This window comes from Geotrypetes seraphini, chromosome 18 (genome assembly GCF_902459505.1).
Source record: "Geotrypetes seraphini chromosome 18, aGeoSer1.1, whole genome shotgun sequence".
Taxonomy (NCBI): Eukaryota; Metazoa; Chordata; class Amphibia; order Gymnophiona; family Dermophiidae; genus Geotrypetes; species Geotrypetes seraphini.
In genome coordinates, this window is record NC_047101.1 from 16713474 (window position 1) to 16739459 (window position 25986).

The 25986-nt window shown below is 42.2% G+C and overlaps 1 long non-coding RNA gene across 1 annotated transcript in view; it reads left to right on the forward strand.

The window, feature by feature from the left end:
- Positions 1-12401: 12401 nt before the first annotated feature.
- LOC117351528 overlaps positions 12402-25986 on the forward strand; it is a 133417-nt gene continuing 119832 nt past the window's right edge. The window contains exon 1 of the long non-coding RNA XR_004537450.1: positions 12402-12571. This is a non-coding gene — a long non-coding RNA (uncharacterized LOC117351528). The remainder of the gene's footprint in view (positions 12572-25986) is intronic.

The following is a 25986-nucleotide window of genomic DNA, read 5'->3' on the forward strand; positions in this document are numbered from 1 at the left end:
TGGGAGGCTTGAATCAAGAAATAGAATGGATGTCACTGGTGTAGCTCCTGATTCGCTGCCGAACATCTCTGATGTCAATAAGGGGGAGTATTTATTGAGTTGAAAAAACGCTGAGGCCATCTTGATAAAAACATTACACAGATCGGGATGGTGCAGATAAAGTACAGAAGGGGTAACGGTTTTTGATCATTTATCTTTAACCTAGTTCGCTCCTAATAAGGATTTAAAGATGTTATAGATTTATTAGTTTAACTTCTTGATTTTTATGTTCTAGGGGGACTTTTCTTGAAACAGCCTACGGGCGAATCATGTTGAAATGACAGGTCCCTTCCCGATGTGAACAAGAGAATAACATTAACAAACAAAAGATAAGTTTTTAATGCTAAAAGTTTAAAGTTGACAACATTTATAAAGGATAAGTTATAAATAGAGCACATAGCACTTTAAAGTTTAAGGAAAATAAAGATAAAATATGGGGCTAGTGAGGAAGCCATGGCCACAAGTATATTGATAGCCATAGAAAACATTTGGCTAACCATTGGCATATCTGAAGTCCTAAAAGAAGAAAAAAAGGAGTTTAAGTTTTCATTTGGATACTGAATGTTGTATATCAGGTATCATTTCACAGTATCTTACTATTTGGCTGCAGGATATACTGATTTCTTTTTGTGACACGCCTTTGTAAAGGGAATTACAGTAATCTAATTTTGAGCTCATGAGGGACTATATTAAGACATTTAATGCCGTAGATTGCAAGACCTTTGAGAGTGATCTAATTATCCTAATTTTGATAGGTGTCTATACTTTTAGATATCATTTACAGAATTTCCCCTTAAATGTACCAATTGTAAAGCTAGCTCCTAGATGCAGTCATCAACTTGTTAAGTCAATGAAGGTGTCAGTTCAATGATAACATCTAACAGGTTTCTCAAAGAAGCCAGAACGGAATGTGTTTCCCAATGTGCTACATACTAATTATCTTCTGTTTGTAGTGCTTGTTTTAATTAGGCCTTTTCAAGTTGCAAATAGTTTTCATGGTTATGAGCACAATTCTCAAATTCCTCTTAACAGAAAGTACATCAAAATTCACATGCTTGTAGGAATCGGGCAGGAGCTGTAATATAAATGCTTTTAATATCTACCTAGTCAACTTAGGTCAACCTTTTTGCTGTCCAAAGTTAACTGAATAGTTATCCAGGTACTGTTGCCGGCTGTTTCCTGATGGTGCCCCGGATCACCTTGACTCTAACCGGCTACTAGTTGTTCCCCACCGAGTATCAGCTCCTATGTGTCAGTCCAGGAGATTTAACTGTCAAAGCTGAGCAGATCTTTTGCTTTTTAATATCATCCCCTGGTTTTTAGCATACAATATAACTCTTTTTGTTTGCCAAACTTGACAAATAAAAGTTCTTAAATTTGGATCAATTGAGTATTCTGGTCATTTCATTTTTAATTTGGTGGTTGCAAGAAAATGGGAAAAAGCTAAGATTACTTCTTGAGAGGCCCGGGTATCCCTAGTTTGGCAATATCAAATGTCAACCAGGAATGATGTCTATTGGAAACAGACCAATTACACTAGTCAACAAAAAAAGTTTTTCTTTGCTACGCTAACTGAGAACTTAAAAAGTGTTCTTAGTTAATTTAATGACACTGATTTCAGATCTGTAATTGAAATTCAGCTAGCATGTCAGGTTTCTGAGATACACGTTACTGATTTTTTTAGAGTTTGTCAAATCGGCATAAGCCAGGATGGTGTGACGATCACGGAAAAAAGATATTTTGGTGTCCTGCCTTAAAAGATTCCATTGCTTCAGCCTCGAACCCAACAATTCTGCTTTCTCCTTTGACAGTGACAAGTCGCTACCCAGATCATTAAGATCTTCTTGAGTTTGCAGGTGAGGTTGTATTTCATCCACTTCAGGTTCATCCAACTCCTCCACAGTAGCAGAGGCCCATTCTTCATCTGAACTTTCGGCACATTGTGCTGCAGATGTGGAAGGAAGAATTGGAACTGGATTCTCTGAGTCATGAGGAACGTGTTTGGCTTTAACATGTCCATTATCTGCACAGTCACTTAGATCGCTTTCCAGAGAACCTTGGTGACTTAAGCAAACATAGAAACATAGAAAATGACGGCAGAAAAGGGCCACGGCCCATCAAGTCTGCCCACTCTAATGACCCACCCCCCTAATTTCTTCCATGAAGAGATCCCACATGCTTATCCCATTTTTTCTTAAAATCTGGCACGCTGCTGGCCTCGATTACCTGCAGAGAAAGATCATTCCAAAGATCAACCAAAGAGCAAGGTGAAAGATTTCGCCAAGACATAAAAACAATGGAAGCCAAATACCAAGGAAGAAGGGATGCACACATGATTGTTGGATTCTTATGTGGGATTGTCCTGGCAGATCCCACTCTCAGAAGTCTTACAAAAGGAGATTCTTGTGTGTTGAATGACTGGAAAGTTTGTATCATAAACCTGTGCTTTTGGTATGAAATAAGTAGATTTTCATGTTGTACACTTTTCTTTTAATTTTTCATATGTTTCCTTCATGCTTAAAAGATATGAATTTAAACACTGCATTAAAATATCCTGATTTTTTAAAGGTCAAGCAGAGTGAAGAGTGGTATATGGCACATGTTCTGTATCTCAAAAACAAGAGCTGATAGGAGAAAACTGGTGCCATTTTTGAAATCAGCAGGTCAAATATACCCAGAAACAGGTCTAACATTTGAGGCACCAAAATGAGAGTTGGCTAGTGCAATCATTAAAAAAAGACAATTGACAAAATCCATGCAGACAAGTGAGAGTAGGCTTAGGGGCTACCTTACAGCTAAGTGCCAAATGGCTGGAAGAAAAGATGTGGTTTTAGGAGTCTTTTAAATTCCTGCAGGGTGGGCGAATTTCTGATTTGCAAAAGGAGATGGTTCCATAGCTTGGGGCCAACATAATGGAAAGCAGAGAGGCAGAAAGAAGATAAGCCCATTCGCAGCATCCACTATCGGTGCTTTTATCTTCCTGGCTCCCACCCTTCGGAATGCTTTGACCCGAGGTCTTTACTCTCGATGTTCTCTTACAAAAAATTCAAGCAAATTTGAAAAAAGTTCCTATTTCTTGAAAACATTCACTTTTTATCACTATAACGCTGGGGTGCAGAGCAGGCTGGCTGTCACTCTAGGAAAATCCTTTTTTTAAAACTTTACCCCTCCCCCTTTTCTCTCACGTTTCTGAATGTATGAGTTCTTTCCTTTTGTTCCCATTGTAATTCTTTTTTCATTTTTGATTTTAATTGTTTTATAAGTCACTTTGACTTATCTGGCCCAAAATAATGCAATTCATCAAGTTTCATAAATAACAATGAGAAGGAAGGAAAAAAAAAAAAGATGCTGCATCTCTCTCTCCCTTCCACCCCCAGGCCTAACATTTCTCCATCCCCTTCCATCTCCAGATTCAACTTCTCTCCCTTTCTCTTCCCAACTGCCCCCCATCCCATCTCTCCCCCTATCTGCCTGCCTCCCTCCCTCCCCCCAGGTCCACCATTTCTCCCTTTCTCTTCCCAACGGTTCTCCCTTCAAGTAACTTTTTCCCTCTTTCTCCACACTACCCCAGGTCCAACCTCTCTCCCTTCATCTCGCTTTCTTCACAGCCCGTCGTGCCTTTCCCTCCGGCGCTGGTCCGATGTCGCTGCCGGGGAATCTGACGGCCTTGGCGATTCAAGAGTGCTGTGCATGGCTCCTCCTACTACTTTTTGCCTTCTGAGGTCTGTCTCCAATGATGCGCAACATCCTGTTTCCGCCCAGGTGGACCACGGCGGATGGAGGGCAGGAGGGGGAGCCACGAACAGCACTGCCGAGTCGCTGCCGAGGCCGGTGGACTTTCCGGCATGGCGTCGGACCGGCACAGAGAAGAGGACACACTGGGCTCAGAAGGGGAAGATCGGTAACGTTGCCGCGGGCCACATAAAAAGGCCAGGCAGGCTGGATTCAGTCCACGGGCCTTGTGTTTGACACATGTGTTCTAAACCTTCAACGATGATGATCACAAAGATATTAAACAGAATTGGCCCCAGCACCAATCCTTGAGGCATTCTACTACTCACCTTTCTTTCCTCTGAATTCCATTTACCACCATCCTCTATTGTCTGCCAATTTCTAATCCAGGGCCTAATTTCAAGCTGCTTAGTTTTTTTTTTCCTTGTAAGTCTTGCAAATTCTAGAAAGCAAAGAGTCTACACTAGGCTATTCTTTTAATCTGCCTTATTGTGAAGAGGTCAGCATGAACTGTTTATTCATTAAATTTACAAAACCGCATGTTTGTGTTCTCATTATATAGAGCAGTGGTTCCCAAACTGTGGGTTAGGACCTCAAATGGGGTCACATCGTCAGTAAATGGGATCACAGAAACAGAACTGCTCCCCCTCCCCCTTCCTCCTGACCTCCACTGTGACCTATGCCCAGTTGTGGCAATCAGCCCGAGGCCTGTTAGGCAATGAACATTTGCAGGCCCTCTCCCCTCCTTCTCTGTGAACTTCCTGTTAGACTGGAAACCTGTGCAGGGTACTGGAGTGGTTGAGCTCTCATTGCTGCTGCTTTCATGCATTAGATACATGGCGGCAGGAGGGAAGGCGAAAGGGGAAGGAATTTTGGATTAGTTCATGCCTATTTCCAGTTGTAGCTTAAGATGAGTTATAGTCAGGTACTGTAGAGTTATGCGTCTTTCTCAAGATCACAAGGAACCACAGTAGGATTTGAATTGGGCTTCCCTGGTTTTTTATTCACTGCTCTAGCCAACAGGTTATTCCTAATGGATGGAAGTGGATGAGAGAGGGAAAGGTGGGGGACCTACTACTGCATTTTGTTATCACCTAAGGCAGGGCTGCCCAAGTCCGGTCCTCGAGATCTACTGGAAGGCCAGGTTTTCAGGATATCCACAATGAATATGCATGAGAGAGATTTGCCCTGCCTTCTTGGTATGCAAATCTCTCTCATGCATATTCACCGTGGATATCCTGAAAACTTGGCCTGCCAGTAGATCTCGAGGACCGGACTTGGGCAGCCCTGACCTAAGGTCACATGATTTTAAGTTTGAAAGGGAATGGGGACTTGTATGCTGCCTTTTTTGTGGTTTTGGCATTTCAAAGCTGGCATTCAAAGTGGTGGCCCCTAGAGGATTAAGTGACTTGCCCAGGGTCACAAGGAGTAGCACTGGGTTTCGATCTCACAACCTCTGGGTGCAGAGACAGCCACTCTACCAGTGAGCCACACCTTACCTAAGGGTTCATATCTAGGGTTACCACATTTTTCTCACTTGCCCTGCCCTGTTCCGCCTCCAGCCCCGCCCATTCTGCCCCAAGCCCCACCCCCCCACAAAGCCTCCTCTCTTCTTCTGGCTGAGCTCCAGCTGCGTCTGGAGGGCCTGGAGCATATGCAGATGTGCACGCTCAGAGGCCCCTCCAGATGCGGCCAGAGCTTTTCAGGGCTTTCCAAATGCCAGGTTTTGGAAAGTCGGTCCGGGAGCCCGTTTTGGATCTGAAGACTCTGGCGAAAGGGGGGAATATCAGAAACTGTAGAACAGTAGTTATAATATGGTGTTATAGCTGTTAAGCCTATTTCCAAATTATTGTTTTGTTTTTCCTTTTTGAGTCTCTCTACTCTATGGAATTCTCCTCCTCCAAGTTGTGGTCTGAGAAAGATTGAATATATTTTGTTTGTTAATTGATATTTTAATTAACATTAGTGATGTAATTCCTTTTATACGTTTTCTTTCTGTTTTTCTTGAACAAGAAGATTCTTGTGAAGTAATTGAAATTTCAATAAAAAAATTAAAAAAAAAATTAAAAAGAGGGCATGTCCAGGTTTCCCCCAGATGTCTAGTAACCCTATATTGGACAAAAGTTTGAGGTTCACAGGAAAGCAACCAGCTTTGCATATGGTTCTAGTGTAAGTGCTTTGCTTCTGAACAGAAGCACCAGTTTTTGTGTTACCACAGAACAAACCTCGGTGTCCTCTGGATAAGTATATCCTATAGATCTATTAAAGGTAAGTGTGTATCTTTGAGACTTTTGAATTGAAATTGCATCCAGGACTTTTATTTATTGAAAAATAACGCAATTAAAAAACATCTAACTTATACAGCTGCGTACAAAGCGATTGCCTCCTGTTTCAATAAACCTCCAACGTGCATTCGTGCACCGGGGAATTTATGAACTTATGCTAAACCGTGGAATGAAATCCGAGAGGCACCAGGGTCTGAAATGAGATGCTGCAGGCAAAGGTCAGATGTGCTTGGTAATGATGACATCATCATTTTTTGGCAGCGCTGCTCAAATCATGTCGAGTGAAGTAATGCCCCTGAAATGAAAACTGACAGCAAGATTAATGATGATAGATTCATAAACTTCGATGTATAATTTAAATTGGTGTCCAGTTACATCTGTTTCACATTGCCAAATGATTATCAGTGCATTATCCCAAAGATAACCGAGCGGCAAAGTACAGTGATTAGACTTTTCCATTATTAGTCTCCCTTACTTGCACGTGAGTTTCTTTTCATTTTAAGGATGAAATCAGCCTTTTCCCTGTTTCTAGGGCCTTTCATTCAAGAAGATCAGCGGTGGAAATAGCAGATCTTCTGGGAATATTTCTTCTGGCCTGAAACCTATATTGGACAAGCACTGGAAAGGCCAGCATAGGGCCTCCCCAAAATACCTCTAACCTGCCTAGCTCCCAGGCACATTTCGAGTGAAAGTGAATGAGAGAAAAGACTTTTGAAAGAATTGGAGAAATGAATTGTAGCCGGCGAGGAGGTCTTGGAATCAGAAAGGCAAAATAAATCACAAAAAAGGCAGGGTGGGGGTGGGGGGAGAGGAGAGAGAGCAAAACTGAAATAGACATAACAACCTAGAAAGTTAAAACAAGAAGGAATCCTGAAAGTTTAAAAGATGAAAATGTTAAAATAATAATTCAAACAAAAGCAACACGGAAAAACAAGGGGGGATGTCTTTACAACCAAAACAAGGCGGCTTTTCTGCCCAGCCGCCCTGTTTGAGAGGCCGAGGGGCAGGTCACGTGGTAGCTCAGGAAGGTGCTTATCCCGAATTACAAGTTGCTGGGCTCATCTGGGGATAAGCGGTGGGCCAGCTGGGAGCCATGCCTTTGGGTTGGGTGACCTAGGTTAATGGGGCACGGAGGGACATGCCCCTCCCAGACCCTTGCTGACATGGCAGGGTCCGGGGCCACAAATATTATGTGTTAATATTTTGGTAGCTCAGGAACTGTTTTGTTTTAGTTACATTTAACTCATGTTACAAAGCAGTTTTGGGGATGTTACCTGACTATCTTGCTTCCTACTTCTTGATTAATTATCTTAACAAGAGTACACGTAGAATAAATTTATTTAACTATCCCCCTTTAAAATCCTGCCAATACAAGAAGTTTTTTGACAGAATATTTTCCTACCAGGCCGCTAAACTGAATATGTGGCTAGGAAAGCTTATATTAGAGGCCTCTTCATATTTTGGTTTTAGGAAAACATTAAAGACCCGTCTGTTTGACATGTCTATATCCTAGAACCATAACTTTTAAATTTATTTTATCTCTTAACTGATAATACTTCAATTTTATTGTGTCTTAATTGATATATTCCAATTTTATCGACTGTTTTAATGTTTTATTGATTGCAATGTTTTTTTTCATTGATTGTATGTATTTTATCATATTGTGAACCGCTTTGAATCTTTTTTGGTATAGCGGTATATAAAAATAAATTATTATTATTCTTATTAAACAGAGCAGTGACTATTTTACCCCCAAAAAGAGTAAATCTTATGGTATAGGGGAAATGTAGTTATCTGTAGCAAAGTGATAAAGGTGCGGGTGGGGGTGTGAAAGAGGGCAAAGTGGGGGTAATGGGGACAACCGGGCCTGTCCAGATCCCGCTGTTAGTAAGTTCCAGATGCTCATAGAATTCCTATGTGCGTCGGAGCTGTTAGCGTCATGGCCAGTGCTAAAAACCGCACTACGGTTTTGTAAAAAGGGGGTGGGGTGGGTTGGGTGGGGTGCCACCCAATTCTATAACAGCCTAGTGCAGGGGTCAGGAAACTTTTTAAAGCAAAGAGCTATTTTATCTTAAATGTTCGACCGCAATGGGTCAAGAAGGGGGTTTGAGATATGATTTTAATGTGATATGTGTATATATGCATTTAACACAAAAATGCGACTTCAAGTACTTACAGAAAATTAAAGCAAAAAACAATTGAATGAGACTTTTGACACTGTATTTCTGCACAAGATGATTTCATGTCAATCTCTTCATCTCTCCCTCCCCTCCACCCCGTGTCCATATCTCCCTCTCTCCCCATACACCATCTCTCCCTCTCCTCCACCCCGTGTCCATATCTCCCTCTCTCCCCATACACCATTTCTCCCTCCCCTCCACCCTGTGTCCATATCTCCCTCTCTCCCCATACACCATCTCTCCCTCCCCTCCACCCCGTGTCCATATCTCCATCTCTCTCCATGCACCATCTCTCCCTCCCCTCCACCTCTATATCAATATTTATTGATTTATTTAAAAATGTACACCCCACTTAAACCTAAGCGATTCACGAGATACATACATAGTTTTTAAAAACAATACAAAGAATATTCAAAAATACTCTTCAACAGTATTATTAAAGTGAGCAGCTTTTAAGAAAAGGCCTCTATAAATAAAACCATTTTGAACACCTTTTTAAATCTCTGAATGTCAGAGAGCATCCTAAGTGGCCCTGTCATATTATTCCTCTCTCCCCATGCATCATCTATCCCTCCCCTCCACCTTTCTCCATATCTCCTTCTCTCCCCATGCACCATCTCTCCCTCTCCTCCACCCTTATATCCATTTCTCCCTCTCTCACCACTCTCATCCCACTGATACTGCTCCACACTAGTATTCTACACGGTATAATGAAATCTGGGCACTCAGATGCTGGTATGGAATAGGTTCTCAAGCAACTGGCATCGGCTCACCTAAAAAAGGGGACATCCAGTTATAAAATCATCCCCCTAAAGTGTATTACAGACACAAAACAACAGTTGAAGCAGAAGGGAGAAGGAAAGGGCTGAAGTCAGTGACGAGCCTGTTTGGCAAGAAGATTTTGTTTTGAGTTCTGGCCCTTTGTTTTTACACCTTTTTCCTTGGAAGAAATCACAGAAATAAATTGTTTGGATTTAGAGACTGGCCAGGAAAATGTTCCAGGAGTAAGAGGACTGATGTTGCCAGAGGAGGAAGCCAGCATCCCACAGGAGGTAAGACCTGGAGAATTTGTTCATCTCCTTTCCAAGATGTTCCCATGATTGGGAGCCTAAAGTTTTGTCCCTAACTTCTACTGCATGCCTGATATGAAGCTCTTCCTCCAGCTACCCAGGCTGCTACAAAGGTTATGCTTAAGTTTGTTAAGTTCTCTTAAATGTAACATTTTGCTTTTAAGTAAGCATATTTTACAATTAGATTTACCGTATAGGGCCATTACTGCCTATGTCTGTTGAAATTATTGCAGTTCCATTCATATGAGTCCTAGTTAGGGCTAGAATTGCTTTCCTTTCGGTTTGTGGTTCTCAGTGTCACCCTAAGACTGTTTCTAAAAGCTTTCTATATCTTCAGGTCTCAATTAACTTGGGCTGTGTAATTTCATCTATATAATGCGTCAGTAACAATCTACTGTTTAACGGTTCCTCTGCCACAAAGCAAAGTACCCAAGAACTTTCTCAAAACTTCAGGCATTCCGTAGATGGCCACCACTTTGGTTTGACGCTCAGAGAATAGTGTACTTCACAGAAGCCTGATCGCGCTTATTGGTTTCAGGGATGACAGTGCTGAGAAAATGCTTGGGATGTACCAGCCACTTGTCAACATGGCGACAGCTACTAGCGTTAGTTATTGAACTTTAATGACAGAGTCATAGAAACATAGAAAATGAAACATAGAAAATGACGGCAGAAAATGGCCACAGCCCATCAAGTCTGCCCACCCTATTGACCCACCCTCTTAACTTTGTCCCGCTAGAGATCCCACATGCGTATCCCATTTTTTATTAAAATCTGGCACGCTGCTGGCCTTGATCACCTGTAGTGGAAGTTCATTCCAATGATTGACCACCCTTTCGGTGAAGAAATACTTCCTGGTGTCACCATGAAATTGCCCGCCCTTGATTTTCAGCGGATGCCCTCTTGTGGTCGAGGGTCCTTTAAGGGAGAAGATATCGTTTTCCACTTCGATACGGCCTGTGATATATTTAAACATCTCAATCATGTCCCCCCTCTCTCTACGTTCCTCGAGTGAGTATAGCTGCAATTTGTTCAGCCTTTCCTCATATGGGAGATTCTTGAGCCCCGAGACCATCCTGGTGGCCATTCGTTGAACCGACTCAATTCTCAGCACATCTTTACGGTAATGTGGCCTCCAGAATTGTACACAATATTTCAGATGAGGTCTCACCATGGATCTGTACAAAGGCATTATGACTTCAGGCTTCCGGCTGATGAACTTCTACGGATATAACCCATCATTTGTCTAGCCTTGGATGAAGCTTTCTCCACTTGATTGTACTTGTACAGTGAAGGGCAATGGTCACACATGAAGATTTCAAATGCAGGCCCAAAATTTCAGAGTGTTATCACGTTACAATATACATAAATCCCAGCACTGAGTTATGTGTCAATACTGTTATCTGTGTATTATCTTTCATCTGTTATCTGTGTATTATCTTTCATTCTACCCCTTTTGTCTGGAGGACCCATTCCTCATCAAATTTCAATGAGTCAGCATTTATTGGAGAAGAGCCCTGTGGATGGTGTTTGCATTTGCGCAAGGAGGCACTCTGTTCTTGTACCGAGGGTGGTTAGAGATACCATGAAGAGTTCAGGGAAGGGAGCTGAGTTTAAAGCTGCCTTCTTTGCTTGGCTGTTGTCTGCTCTAGACGGAGGGGGGGGCAATGTTCTTATATTAAGCGAATGGAAGGTGACAAAGGCTAATCCTTAATTAAAAGCTGACCCCAAAATGGCATCTGAGCTTTGCATTTACAAAGGGACTTGTTCACCAGTGCATTACTACATCTCGGTGGCCCCTGATGCAGGCGACTTGCGTCGCTGAAACGCAGTACCGTGTCGGGCCCACGGTTGATGTTCATCCTTTTTTGGAATAAACAAGATTGTTTTTACTTTTTTGTTCTTGGAGTGTTCATTGCCCGATCCCACTTTGTTTTGTTTGTTTATAACAACCTACGAGCCACGAAATCTAGGTCTCAAATCTTGTTCCTCCTCGATCGGTGACCGCGCGCCTTCCTTCCCTTAACTGCGGGGACAAAGCCATTCACCGCTCCATGGGGCGGTGGATGGCCTTGTCCCTGTGCCCGCAGTGAGCACATTTCTCTCCCCCTCCCCCATTTCGGCAGGTTACCCATGGCTAGCCGCGGGTAATTGCCACCGTGTCATTCTCTACTCCCTGTCTATCTTACAGAACAGTTTAAATGTGCTTCTATGGTTTTTAAAATCATACATGGGCTATTTACGTCTTTGATTCTTCTAATCAGAAATCTTCTGATTCAAGAAACTTTCAGAAATTTAAACTGTCCTTTCCATCTTTAAAAGGAATAAAATCTATTGGTAATATTACTTGATCTTTCTTATATACTTTTACAATGATTCAGAATGGGATTCCCTCTTGTGTTAGAACTCTTTTCTCCTTCCAGATTTTCCGTAAGTCTATGAAAATACTCTTATTTTAACCGTTCTTAGAAAATTGTTCTAAGGAAAATTAGTCTTCTTCTCTCTAGGATGTCGGATGAGGGTCTTCATTAATGTTATTTTCTCTCTAAACTAGCTACTTTCACTTTGATTATCGATTTTTATGTGAACCGAGTCGAGCTCCTTGTGGGGAGATGACATAGAATACAAATCCAAGATTTAGATTAGATTAGTGTGTGCTAAAATCATTTATCACATGATGAAATAAGTTTAAAAGCTCATGCTACAGAAAAGTGAAGTAAATCTCCAAATCAAAGGCAAACTTCTCCCATATACTGTCACAGGGAACCCCCTGTGAATGCAAAGGAATCCTTGCAGTGGCCCACAACTGATGAGCAAAGTAGGGAATTGTCCCAGGAGAAAACAGTAGATAAACTTAAAATTCCTCCTAGGGCCCTGCAAAGAAAGAAAATGCCTTTGCAGAGCAGTGCACAGAAGGAGGTAGGGACTCCTCATGCCTGTTTACCTTTTTCTAAGCAGCAAGTGAAAAGCAAGGTGACAGGACTACAAATCCCATCAGGCCAAAGGCAGAACTGGAACAGCTCCAGAGCCTAGCAAATCCAGAACTAGTTTGAGCCAGCTCAACAAACACCTGAGCTCAGAATTAGCCAGAACTAAGGGCACACCTGCACTTCAGCACAGGCAGCTAGCTACTGAAAGAGAAAAGGGTGAGGTTCCTAGTCACAGGGAGCCACCCAGGAGGAACCCAACAGGGAGAGAGAAGGGAACCAGACCTTCTCTGCCAGAAAACTGAAGTGCACCAGAGCCTTATACTATAGAAGGGCAGGTAGGACCTCAAGATTGGGAGGATTTTGTTGAGGACTCCTATACAAATGAAAATGATATAGAAATGAATGAAGCTCACAGTATGGAAGAAATGAGTGATGATTTGTCATTTGCTACTGTCCCTGATTTAATAGAGTGGAGCTGAGGTATGGTAGGAAAAGTTTGGAGTTTATCAAGAGGAAATTGTTGGTGAATGATTCCAGACTAGCCAGGCTGCATTATTTAAAGCCTCTGGCTGAAAGAGTTTGTTTGCTTTTTTTTGCCACTTGTTGTATGGGACTTGCAGGGAGAAAAGTGGGACTGGGTTTTGTTTTTCTGTGATGCTGTTTGAGGCAGTGCATGAAAATTGGTTACCTAAGGCACAGCTGGCCACAGGACACTGGGGAACTCTTTATTCAAAATCTAGTAGGATCTTGGTTGGGATTTTTGTACACCAAAATCTACAGGGCGGGTACAGATCCCAACACCTCTGGGGATATTTTGGTTAATAAAACCCCAAGGTGAACTTTTCCCCAGTGAAAGGACTTACAAGAAGTCATAGCAGAATCTGTTTGAACAAGCCAGACGGCAAACAGTGGCTGGGCCAGGAGGGGCCTAGCCCAGTGTGGCAGGTGTAGGCCTGAGAGCCTCTGAAAAGGGCCATTAAAAGGCTGAAATAGAAGCCAGTGGATGGCAACAAGCCAAATAAAGGAAACAAATGGATTGTTTTTGTTGTGTATTTTGTGCAAGTACTATTGCTCGCTTGTATTTTTGGAACTCATTTGGAATTGCTACTAACTTGAGTTGAATGCACCAAGTCTGGTGTGAAATAAAGGTGTATTTTGTGGCACCCAGGTGTCTTGCACTATTTTGAACTTTATTGCAGTCCTTCCCAGCTTCCCATACCTCGCTTTCGCTCTGCCGAGATCTGTGTGTTTTAATGTATTGGCCCCTGGACACGTCCAATGGCCATGCCCGGCCACAATACACACCCCTATGCATAATACCAGCCTCCTGTTCTGTGGCTGGAAGTAGAACATAAGTTGATTGCGTTGTAATTCTCAACCCCTCTCTTTGATGGGCCTAACTCCTCAGTGCTACTTAAGGTCATAAACAGATTTTGCAGCCTCCTGAAATATAATCTTGAAATCGAGTAATTGTATTGGCTCATGATTACTCAGTCTTGCATTTATTTATTTATTTTTTTTACAGTAATTGCTGGAATGTAGCATTAGCTAATTCTACTGTGCAACTTAAGTGTTTAAAAGCTTGACTACTATATTTAAAAGCTTGACTGCTATTTTCAAGTACAAACAGAAAACAGAGTGTAAGGAAAACATTTTGAACAACACAGAAGTAGGTATCTTGCAGTTGCAATAAAGCATGGGGGGATTTTTTTTTTTTTTGTACTGCTCCAGAAAACGTATCAAACTGTGCACTTCTTTGTTCAGAACTCTTAGATTATAGAAAACCTGAACCCAATGAGCAAAACAGGGTGAGATGTTCTCCAACGCAATGCATTCACTTGAAGTCATGCAAACCATGCAGGGCTGAGCAGGGGCTAACCATATGGCAAATCGCTCCCCTTGTGTATACACAGTAATAGCATTGGGCATTTGTGTATTCCAGCTCAGCATAAGCTCTCATTCAAAATGATGTGCCTGCCTTCCAAGACACCTTGGGGTGATGCCCCCAAATTACACTGAAGCAGAAATGAAGGAGAAAGCTTCAAGAAACAGATGTTCAGAAATGCATCTTCTTCCTATTTAGGATCTTTGTCTTAAACTGTGCATTCTCACTTATAAGAAATCATTGTGAGGGATCTATGATAAACTGAAGCAATGGCAAGATTTTTTTTTTGCAAAAAAAAACCCCCGCGACAAACCTAATAAAAGATTTTCAATCTGTTATTTAAAAAAGGAGCTTTCCTATCATTTGCCTACCTCAGCTCAGTCTGGTTTTCAAGATATCCAAAAAGAATATACATAAGAAAGATTTGCATACTATGGAGGCAGAGTATGCAAATTTATGTCATGGATGTCCTGAAAATCTGGCTGGCTGGGTGTGACCTGAGGACTGGGTTGAGAACCTCTCTGGTCTACATTAACCAACCAAAATGCATATAGAAAAGATCGTTCAGCTGTAAAGAAAGGGCAGCCACTGCAAAAAAAAAAAAAATAAAAAAACCACCCAAAAAACAGCAAAGAATGTCCCCAAAAAAGTGGAGAAGAAGAGACCTCGGAGAAATTCTGAAGCACTCAAATCCGGACCAGTTTCCACAGATCTGTTTCTTCAGTGCGCCCAGTCCAGCTGGGAAACCGGTCCGGATTTGAGTGCTTCAGAATTTCCCAGGATACGGTATAAGCGCATTGCTTTTTTATTTTTTTTTTTTTTTAGTTCAGAAAATTTTTATTAGTTTTTTTTAAGAAAAATATAATGCCAACATTGAGAGTGTTCCTGAAAGGGGGAACATTTTGACAATTTTGCTACTTTTGAATGTTATTCGAGTGGAGTTTTTTAATTTATTTATGTATTTATTTATTTTTGAGACCTGTGATTGTGCTATATTTTAAACTTTTTTTATATCGTAACTTTGTACACCGCTTAGACCGCTATTATAAGCAATATATCACATTTTAACAAACTTGAAACTTAATCCCTTGACCAGGACTTTTGGACTGAATTCCTGGGACTTGGGGCTCCTTTTACTGAGCTGCGATAGCGTTTTTACCGCGTGTTGCAGATTAACGCGTGCTAACCCCCGCGCTATACATAAAAACTAACGCCAGCTCAATGAAGGCGTTAGCGTCTAGGGCGCCCTATAACCGCTAGCGCAGCTTAGTAAAAGGAGTCCTAAGTGTTCTGAAGTCTCTTTTTTTTGGGGGGGGACATTCTTTGTTGTAGTGGCTGCCCTTTCTTTACCGCTGTATGATGTTTTCTATATGTATTTTGGATTGTTGATTGATAGAATTCTAGTTCCTTGGTTTACCTTTTCTACATTAACCAAACCACGTTGGATTATTAAACCAATGTATCCACCAATATGAGACGATGTACGTACAGTATTTGTAGTGTTGGGTAACTAAGGCTACCAGTCATCCGGGAAAGCCTGGACATGTCCTCTTTTTAGAGGCCTGTCTGGGTGCCCAGAGGGATTTCCAAAGTCCAGCAGTAGGTCAAATAAGTCAGGGCATCGGTTGGAGAAAGTCTGTGTTGGCCGTTTGGGGGTTAACCTCAAGAATTTCCCAAATGTTTTTGTTGTCTTTCTGCAGGGCCAGCTTCATCTTTAGGTAGACTAGTGACCTCCCAAGGCAGCAGCTTCTGTGGGGCAGCAAAGAGCCGCTGACAGCCAGACTAAATCGAAGAGCTGTCGGCATGTAGGATGATTAGACAGGCTTCAAATAGGCTATTTACTCTGATAATTGGCTTTGGAAATTGCTTTCCTATGTGTATTTATCGTGTATATATCTCTACTTATGATACACAAAACAAAGTTTTTGAATGGGATTGTTTTGGGAGGGATGATGGTGATTGTTGATTTTAATTATCAAAATCGTGGGAGGACAGGGCTATAGGTTCTGAAAATGGCCAGTAGGGCCTAGAGTCTCTAACCTGTGCCATCGCATGATTGGCTCACGATCGGTGACTGCTTTTAAGGTGGCCGCCAAGCGTGTGTAAATCACCAGATGGCCTCGGGCAAAGGTAGGTGCCAGACATCTAAGCCAGGGTTTTCCAGGCCTACATTTCTAGTGCCTACCTTTGACATGAATTGCGACTCCGTACTCCGTAGGTGCTTTACAGCACCTAATGGCGCTTCTGGCATTAGACACGCCCACAAATGAGTTAGGCACCATAAAACACCGACGGAGACATGATTTTGATGCTGAAGTTTTAGGCGCCTAAAAAAACAATGCAAGTATAGAGAATAAGGGGCTCATAATCAAAACAGAAATACATCTATAATCCCACCCAAATCAGCACTTGGATGATCAAAAAGACAGGTCCTGCAAGTGCTAATAATCAAAATGGGATTTTAGACGTATCCAGGGACATTTTAGGCTTCTGAATACAACTGTGCGCCCAGAGCTAAAAGGGGTGTTTTTGGAGGAGTGGTGAGGGCGGGACATGGCAGACCTAGACTTAGTCGTACTGCAGGGATAATCAAAAGTTTTATGTTTTATGTTGCTGCCTGGACAGAACTTATACGTTATGACTTAGGCAAACGGGTCTAAGTGCCCAGAAGGTAACCAAAGTAACCAGATAACCGCTGCAGACACGAAGTAGGCAGACAGACGGATAACACACACACCCCTCCAGAGCATCAACAACTGGCATGGGAAAGCCTAGTAGAGCTGCACATAGGTGTCTTTAGTGGTCTGGGGGGTTGGCTATCGAACCACAGAGAGGAGGACCCAGGCCCATGAGTCACTCTAACCACTACATTCATTGTGGAAAATGTGAGTCGACCATAAAAACCCTACTCTACTGCCATATAGGTGCCACCTGCAACCATAAGGGCTATTGGGGTTGTAGACAGGTGGGTATAGTAGGTTTGGTGGGTTTACCATGACCTGCAAGGGAGTTGTGGTGAGATGTTTAAGTGGCACCCGTTTGCTATGAAGTTCACAGCAGTGCCCTGTGTTTAATACTTTAAAAACCAATAAAAGGGTTGTATAAGTAATTCAATAATTTATAGGTAGTCAATGAGCTTCCTTAATTGAGAGGGTTATATGATCGAATTTTCGTAAACTATAAAAGAATCAAATTATTTGGCGTATTTGGATGTCTTTCTGGCGTAAGCGAGCCAATATTTGGCCCGCAACTGGCAAGGATGACTGCGTAAATAAGACTACAAAAGAGCTAGTCCTGCTTTTATGCAGTGTCCCATAGCTGGCTAAGGGGGGAATTCTTCAAGGGGTGCCAACTCTGTTAGCATGCACTTAACGATTAGCGTGTGCTAAACACAAACCCACTCTTTCACTAAAGTGCGCTTATCACGCGCTAAACGCTAACGCGTGCATATTATCCTATGGACACGTTAGTGGTTAGCACATGCGTTGATTTAGCGTGCACTAAACGCGCACTAAAACGCTTAGCACGCCTTAGTAAAAGAGGGCCTAAGATGCCCATAGGATCATAGCATGCGCTAGTTGTGAGCCTACGCTAAAAGAGTTAACACCCCTTGATGAATTCCTCTCTAAGGGCCCGATTCACTAAAGTCAGCAATCGTCGCTAAACCTGTTCAGCTACGATCACTGCTCTCCGACCCGATTCACAAAACTGCCCACCGTGTGTTTTACCCCTCGATCGCCCATTTTCCCTAAGGTCAACATTGCGCAGGAGCTGGCCAGAGGAGCAAGAGGGGAACCCTGTTCCTGACATAAAGGTACCCGGGGGGTGGGGGGGGTGGAGTGTAGACCAGGCAGGAGGGCAACGGTGGTGGTGGGGTCCTGATGTTGGGGGAGGGTCCCGGTGGCAGTGGGCATCCCTCCTGCCATATCTAAGTGGGGAGAGGGGCAATGGCGAAGGGAGGGAGCATCCCTCCATCCCTCCTGCCATATTCACGTGGGGGGGGGGGGGCAGCATCGAGTGGAGTATCGGCTGGAGTGTCTTGTGGCAGGAGGGAGTGGGCATCCCTCCTGCCATTTTTTTGGGCTCGGGGAGGGAGCGCTTTGTCGGGGGATTCTTTTTTCTAATTCTTTTCTTTTTATTTGGTCAAATATTTTGCGTGTATAATACACAAAATATATGTGCCATTAAAAAAAAACCCACCAGAATATTGGATAAGATAAGGGGGGGGTGGGATTATGACGAATAATAATTGATAGTTGTTATTTATTGGTATATGGGTGGGAGGGGTGGGTTTCTTATATAATTATTTATTTGGAATAATACAAATAAGAATGTCAAGTGATGAATTAAGGTATTTCTGAATGACTGTTGTACACTTGTTGTAATTTTTGAAAATGAATAAAGAATTTTTTTTAAAAAACAAAAAAAAACCAACCACAACCCGGCAGAAGTCCTGTCAGGAAACTGCTTCTCCTGTCACTAATGTTTTGCACCTCTGTGCAAATCATTTGCATGCAAACTAGATAGTGAATCAATCGCTGTTTAAAAAATCGGCCAGAGAATTGGCCAACAGCGATTGAGTCACTATCTTTAGTGAATCTAGGCCTAAGTGCTGAATGTTGCACTTAACTGGTATTAGTCAGCTACACAAACCCAGAAATTCAATGCCAAAGACCAGATGTGGCCCGGCATTGAATATCTGAGAATAACACTAGCAGCAGTCATCAAAACACTGAATATTGGGCCTGATGATTTAATAACAAACTCTTCCCATCTAATGGTGTACCGTGAGACAGACCTTCAGTGTAGTTTTAACTTTCACAAAATGCCCTTTCCCTGGTCTTTAGTGTTTAATTCATTTGCAGACGAGAAAATGCAGTTCACTTTATTTTATGGGATGAGAATTTTGTCTAATGTGAAAGACTCTGTAGTCAGCATTAATACAAATTATTTTATTTCAAAACATAAAACCCAGTACTCCTCATAGTAATAAACAACAGACCTTGTGCCAACAGTTCTGCCTGTTTTTATTATTCCATTATATTCCATGAGAGCTATTGTGCATAATTAAATAGAAAACTTAAACCTGGAATTATAAAACCGTCACCACAAACCAACAATTCTACTTGATGTGTATTAAGTCATTAAATGGAAAAAATATATATATATATATTTCTGCTTGTAAATCATTAAAAATGCATGAGGAGCATGGATTCACTTCAGAAATTTATGCAGTGAAACTGAAAACCACTGTAGTAAAAGAGAGAAACAAATAATTTGGGGCTATTTTATAAAAATTGTGGGGTTCAGTCGTCTGTGAAGAAACTGCAGGCCAGGGAGACTGTGCAGCCAAGGGGACCAGTTCCTTATGGCAGTTAGTTCTCGATCCAATTCACGAAGACCACCTCACCAGTTCGGTTTTCAGGATATTACAGAGAAGGCATGTCCTCCTAAAGGCATTCAAAAGAGGTATGTGATTCTTTCCCATGAATATGCACAGAAGGTATCCTGAAAACCAAAACCAAGCATGCTGCATGGTCCTTGAGGGCCAGGTTGAAAATCATTGCCTTAGAACACACATAGGGACATAATCAAAACTCTTGAATGTCCATAAACTGGAATGAGTCGGCACTTATCCCACCAAAATGTCCATGTGCCAATTTTCAAAACTGACTTCTTGGACATCTAGCACAATTTGTAAGCTGCTGTGCATTCAGAGTTCCAGTAGGTGGGTTAGGAGGCATGTTATAGGTGGATTGTGGGCAGGCTTTGACATTTTGCAGGCCATAATCGAACTTTTCCTAAGACGTCCTAGACGGAACTTAGACATTTTTGGCTAGACCTGTTTTACAAGCGTCTATGTACTACAAAAGTACCCAAACTGGCCAGATGAATACTGGAGAGATTAAATACTGACCCCCACACACACTCCCCCCAGTGGTCACAGATCCCCCTCCCACCCTACAAAAGTCTGAATGAAAAAGTTTATACCTGTCTGTAGAACAGCAGCACTTGCAATGGGAAAGCCTACTACAGGTGTATTAAGTAGCATGGGAAGTGGGCTAGTAAACCATAGAGAGGAGGACCCAGGCCCATAAGCCACTCTAACCACTACATTTATGGTAGAAAGTGTGAGCCCACCAAAACTCTCCTATACTGCCATACAGTATACAGTAGGTGCCACCTGCAGTTATAAAGAATTTTGGATTCGTAGGCAGGAGGGTATAGTATGTTTGGGGGGAGTTTTTATGGAGGGGGTGCTCACCATAAATTAAAAGGGTGAGATGTACATCTGGTACCCTTTATATGAAGGCTCCAGCAGTGCCTTCTAAGGTGCTCCGGTGGTATGTCTATGTGGCCAGTCCATTACAAGTGTGTCCCCTCCTATGTTGAAATGCAGACCATTTGAATGTTCCAAATTGGACAGTTTCTTTGTTAAAATGGGGCATAACTTTGGACTTTTGGCAGCATGGACATCCTAGCGGCCTGGACGTCCAAGTAGATGATTTTCAAAAAATACATTTTAAACATCTAGTGGTCCTGCTTTCGAAAATGGCCACGTTTGTGCTTCCGACTTTGGATGTTTTGCTGGAAACTTCCAAATCGGTCATAGACGTCCTTTTCAAAAATGGCCGTCACTAACTTTCACATTCAAGCTACCAGTCAAACTGACTCAGATTTGTGGTGTCTGCCATCATAATCTGATTAGAACATAAGAATACAAGAATAGCCTTACTGGGTCAATCTAATAATCCATCAAGCCCAGTAGCCTGTTCTCACGGTGGCCAATCCAAGTCCCTAGAACCTGGAAAAACCCAAAGAGTAGCAACATTCCATGCTACCAATCCAGGGCAAACAGTGGCTTTTCCCATGTCTTTCTCAATAAAAAAAACTATGGATTTTTCCTTCAAGAAAATGTCCAAACCTTTCTTAAAACTAGTTACACTATCCGCTCATACCACAACCTCTGGCAATGCTTTTCAGAGCTTAACTATTTTCTAAGTGAAAAAATATTTCCTCCTATTAGTTTTAAAAGTATTTCCCTATAACTTCATTGAGCATCCCCTACTCTTTGTAGTTTTTGATGGAATGAAAAAATCGATCCTCTTGTACCAAACGTCAAAACGCATGCTGACGTCATCAACCCTACTAAGGGTCCTGTTTAGGTTCATTTTGGGATTTATATTATGAAAATAAAAGCCAATCCAGTCAAGGAGCTTTTTCAAATTTGCCCATACTCTACATTAATTCTATGACTTTTAAGGATAGAAGGCAGAGAGAAGAGCAACCAAATTTCATGATTGTAGATGAGGGAAGATAAAGACCTGCATAGTCTATCAAAATAATCTTCTTCTGATTAGAAACTAAACCAGTAGACCTAAGGATGTCAACAATAGGTGCAACCTCTTCATTCCTCTACTCTGCCAACTGAGCTACCGAAGAAGATTTTTCCACGAAAAAGTGGCAGTGCCAAGACTGTCAAGGTCAGGGTACCAAACTGCAGTCCTGGAGAGTCGCAAACCACTTAGGTTTTCAGGATATCTTTCCTTAACGATATCTTTCCTGTCAATTTTAATGGCATTCATTTTTCACTTTTTATTTGTATTTTAGTTTATTGTAAACCGCCCAGATCCTCTCTTGGTATAAATGTTATAGCAAGTTCAATAAATAAATAAAAATAATCCCCTATACCCATTGTCTGGGAAAATCTGAATTTTTAAACCCCAAAACTCTTTAGGTCTATTTTGGAAGAAAATCTTTATTATCCAAAATTTATCAGGTCAACCAAAGCTACCAAAGTAGATGGTTCAGCAACCTCGGATGTCTCTAATATGGTTGAAATGTCTAATAAATCTACTTTTGGATTTTGATCATTAATTGCTGATCTTGTAAATTTTTTTGTGGTAAATAATAGACTAAGGAGAAGCCTGGGTGGATCATGGGCATTCCTAAACGTTATAGAATATGCCTGATATGCACACAACTCGTGTACGGACATTTAGGCCTGATTATCATTGGCATAAATTCATGCGCCCTAATGTTGCGTAGATGGGCACTATGCGTGAGTCTATAAACTGCACCTAACTCCAGAGGCAGTTTATAGAATCGCACTAAGGCCTGGATTCTCAAACAGACGCCAATTATCTAGGCATCGATAGGCGCCCATATCTCTGTTAAAAACGCCATCCATATGTCATTTTTAGCTGAGATTAGAGGCGCATACCAGTACCTAGAAAATTGGTGCTGGAATTGCGCCTACATAGTCTATTTTAGGCCGCCAAACACCCAAGCAGGCGTGGCTAACAACAGAAGTGGCATTAGGCGGCCTAAAGCACCTACATAGGCACAATTCATGTGAAGACAGGTGCCAGGAATGTTGATCATGATTTTCCAGGCCTACATTTCTGGCACCTATCTTTCGTGTCGGAGCGATTCCAAAACCGGCGCTGATGCGTAATTGACACACACGATTGGCCACTTTTAAGGCGGCTGTCAATATCGGCACTATGTATGTGGGAGCAGCCATTTCATCATCTGCATGTGGGGAAAATCAACAACAGAAATTTGGCTACATACCACATATCATGGTACATATTTAGACATGTATGTGAGCCATTTGGCATACCTGTGTATGTAAATGCTGCTAATTAACTATAGAGGTTGTAATAAATTATTTTCAATTTGGAAGGGGAAATGAATAATGAGGAATGAAGTAGGACAGCAACCCTCAAGTCTACAAAAATCCTGAGTGGTGTACAACTGGTACAAGTGGATTGATTTTTCACTCCATCAAGAATGACAAAGACTAGGGGACACTCGATGAAGTGACAGGGAAATACTTTTAAAACCAATAGGAGGAAATAGTTACGCTCTGAAATGCATTGCCAGAGGTTGTGGTAAGAGCAGATAGCGTAGCTGGTTTTAAGAAAGGTTTGAACAATTTCCTGGAGGAAAAATCCATAGTCTTGTTATTGAGAAAGACCTGGGGGGGAAGCCACTGCTTGCCCTGGATTGGTAGCATGGAATGTTGCTACTCCTTGGGGTTCCGGAATCTTTTGTTACTCTTTGGGATTTCGGAATCTTGCTATTCTTTGAGATTCTGTATGGAATGTTGCTGCTCCTTGGGTTTTGACCAGGTACTAGTGACCTGGATTGGCCACCATGAGAACGGGCTATTGGGCTTGATGGACCATTGGTCTGAGCCAGTAAGGCTATTCTTATGTTTTTATGTTTGCTATTGTATGGTGGAGAGGGAAGGTGGCATAGGGGAGTTTTCAGGACTGGAAATGTTTATTTCTTTGCTGCTTGCCATCGGTTTGCCATTCACTAATCCATCTAGAGAAATATTGCATCACATTGTCAACGCTTTTCCAAAGATTCATGGCAACCCAAACAGTCTCTATTAAATATGCCATTGTTGTAACTTCTAAACATAATGTAAACTTCTTGATTTGTAAGTCGCCTTGAACCTAGATAGAGACAGAGCAACCCAAAAACTGAAGATCATAATAGATTAGATACTGTACTCATGGCTGTTTTATTCTGGTTAAGCTGAGCATGTCAATATGAGTGATTATCATATGTCAAGTTTAGAAAATGACGTTTTTGTTCATTTTCCAAGTACTGAGTTTCTCAGAAAAAAGACCATGATTTCTGTTTGTGTTGCCGGCATGTTGTTTATGGATAGTCTGCATATCGATTGCTTCTTTCGTCCTGACATTTTCATTCCTCAAGCTCTCCACTCATTGTGTCTATTAGCTTCCCAAATCGGAAATTAGCACTAAGATTTATCTGATATTTCATTTTCCTTCTGCACTGTCGAAAGAATTGTATAGAGTGCTGATAAGTCCTTGGCTTTGTAAAGACAACAGGCTACGAGACTGAAAAATGTATTTACTCTACATATTCACCCCTGAGTTCCCCACACTTATGACTTTGTTGTTCTAATTTGGCCATACGTCCCGTTTTTAGGTAGCCTGTTCCGTTGTCCCCAAGCACCACTTCGTGACACCGAAATGTCCTGTTTTCAAAAAGAGAGCAACCCACCTACTATATTTCCCAAAAATAAGACCTACCCCTAAAATAAGCCCTGTCCTGCGCGTTATTGATGGTGTACCCAATCCACAGTAGTCGGGGCTTCCCTCCCCCGCAACCAGTCACAGAAAGGCAGCAGTGAGTGGGTAGAAACTGAGCTCCTTTATTAATGCTTGGGGGGGGGGGAATGGGTCATTTTTAGCAAGCAATGGAAAAGGTGCTGGTACTTGGGACCTCTGAGTACCCCCCAGAAAAGCCCTGGTAAGAACAGTGGACAAAGGAAAGGTCTGCAGACAGGTGTACAAGATGCAGGCATAATTTATTACAAACTAATAACAAAATAGCACATACCGCTGGAGTACTACACCGTATACAGATCAGGCAATCTTGTTGCGTTTGTGTTACCACCTTTATATAGGACCCCTGAGGAAGACAGTGATCGAAACACGGACCATGTCGGGTCCCATATTACTATAAGTGGTTTTATTTTTACGCAACAATTTGTTTATTAGTTTATAATTTTCGCCTGTGGAGCCACGGGGTGGAAGGGGACGTGCACAGATGGGTCAAAAATTGGCTGGCGGACAGGAAGCAGAGGGTAGGAGTAAAGGGACACTACTCTGACTGGAAAGGGGTCACGAGTGGTGTCCCGCAGGGGTCAGTGCTGGGAACGTTGCTGTTCAATATATTCATTAATGATCTGGAAACAGGGATGAAGTGCAAAGTTATGAAATTCGCAGACGACACAAAACTCTCCAGTAGGGTCAAAACTGTTGAGGAATGCAAAGATCTACAAAGTGACCTGAACAAAATGGGTGAGTGGGCAAATAGATGGCAGATGAGCTTCAATGTAGAGAAATGTAAAGTCTTGCACATAGGGAAAAGGAACCCAATATACAGCTATACGATGGGAGGGAAGGTACTGGGGGAAGGCAACCTTGAAAAAGACTTGGGGGTATTGGTGGATACAACGATGAAGCCAGCGGCACAATGTGCAGCGGCCTCAAAAAAGGCGAACAGAATGTTGGGCATTATCAAAAAAGGTATCACTACCAGAACGAAGGAAGCTATCCTGCCGCTGTATCGAGCGATGGTGCACCCGCATCTGGAGTACTGCGTGCAGTACTGGTCGCCGCACCTTAAGAAGGATAGGGTGATGCTCGAGAGGGTCCAGAGGAGAGCAACAAAAATGATTAAGGGCATGGAAAACCTTGCTTATACCCAAAGGCTGGAGAAGCTGGGGCTCTTTAGCCTGGAAAAGCGGAGACTTAGAGGGAACATGATTGAGACCTATAAAATCATGAAAGATAGAGAGGGACAGATTCTTCAGGCTAGCGGGGACATCAAAAACAAGAGGGCACTCAGAAGAACTGAAAGGAGACAGATTCAAGATGAATGCTCGGAAGTACTTCTTCACTCAGAGGGTGGTGGACGCCTGGAATGCGCTTCCAGGAGAGGTGATAGGACAGAGTACAATAATGGGTTTCAAAAAGGGCCTGGATGACTTCTTGAAGGAGAAAGGGATTACAGGGTATAGGTAGAAGGGTTCTATACAAGGTACTTCAGGATTAGGGCATAAACAATTCAGGTGGTGGGAACTTACAGGTCAAGGACCTGGAGGGCCGCCGTGGGAGCGGGCTGCTGGGCGCGATGGACCCCTGGCCTGACCCGGCAGAGGCAATACTTATGTTTTTATCTTGTACACCTGTCTTCAGTCCTTTCCTTTGTCCTTGGTTTCTGTTGGTTGTTCTTTTTTTTTTTTGTCTTTGCTGCTAAGAACAGTACCAGAAAGTAGGAAGCTCAGCAGTACTTGACAATACTCAAACTGCT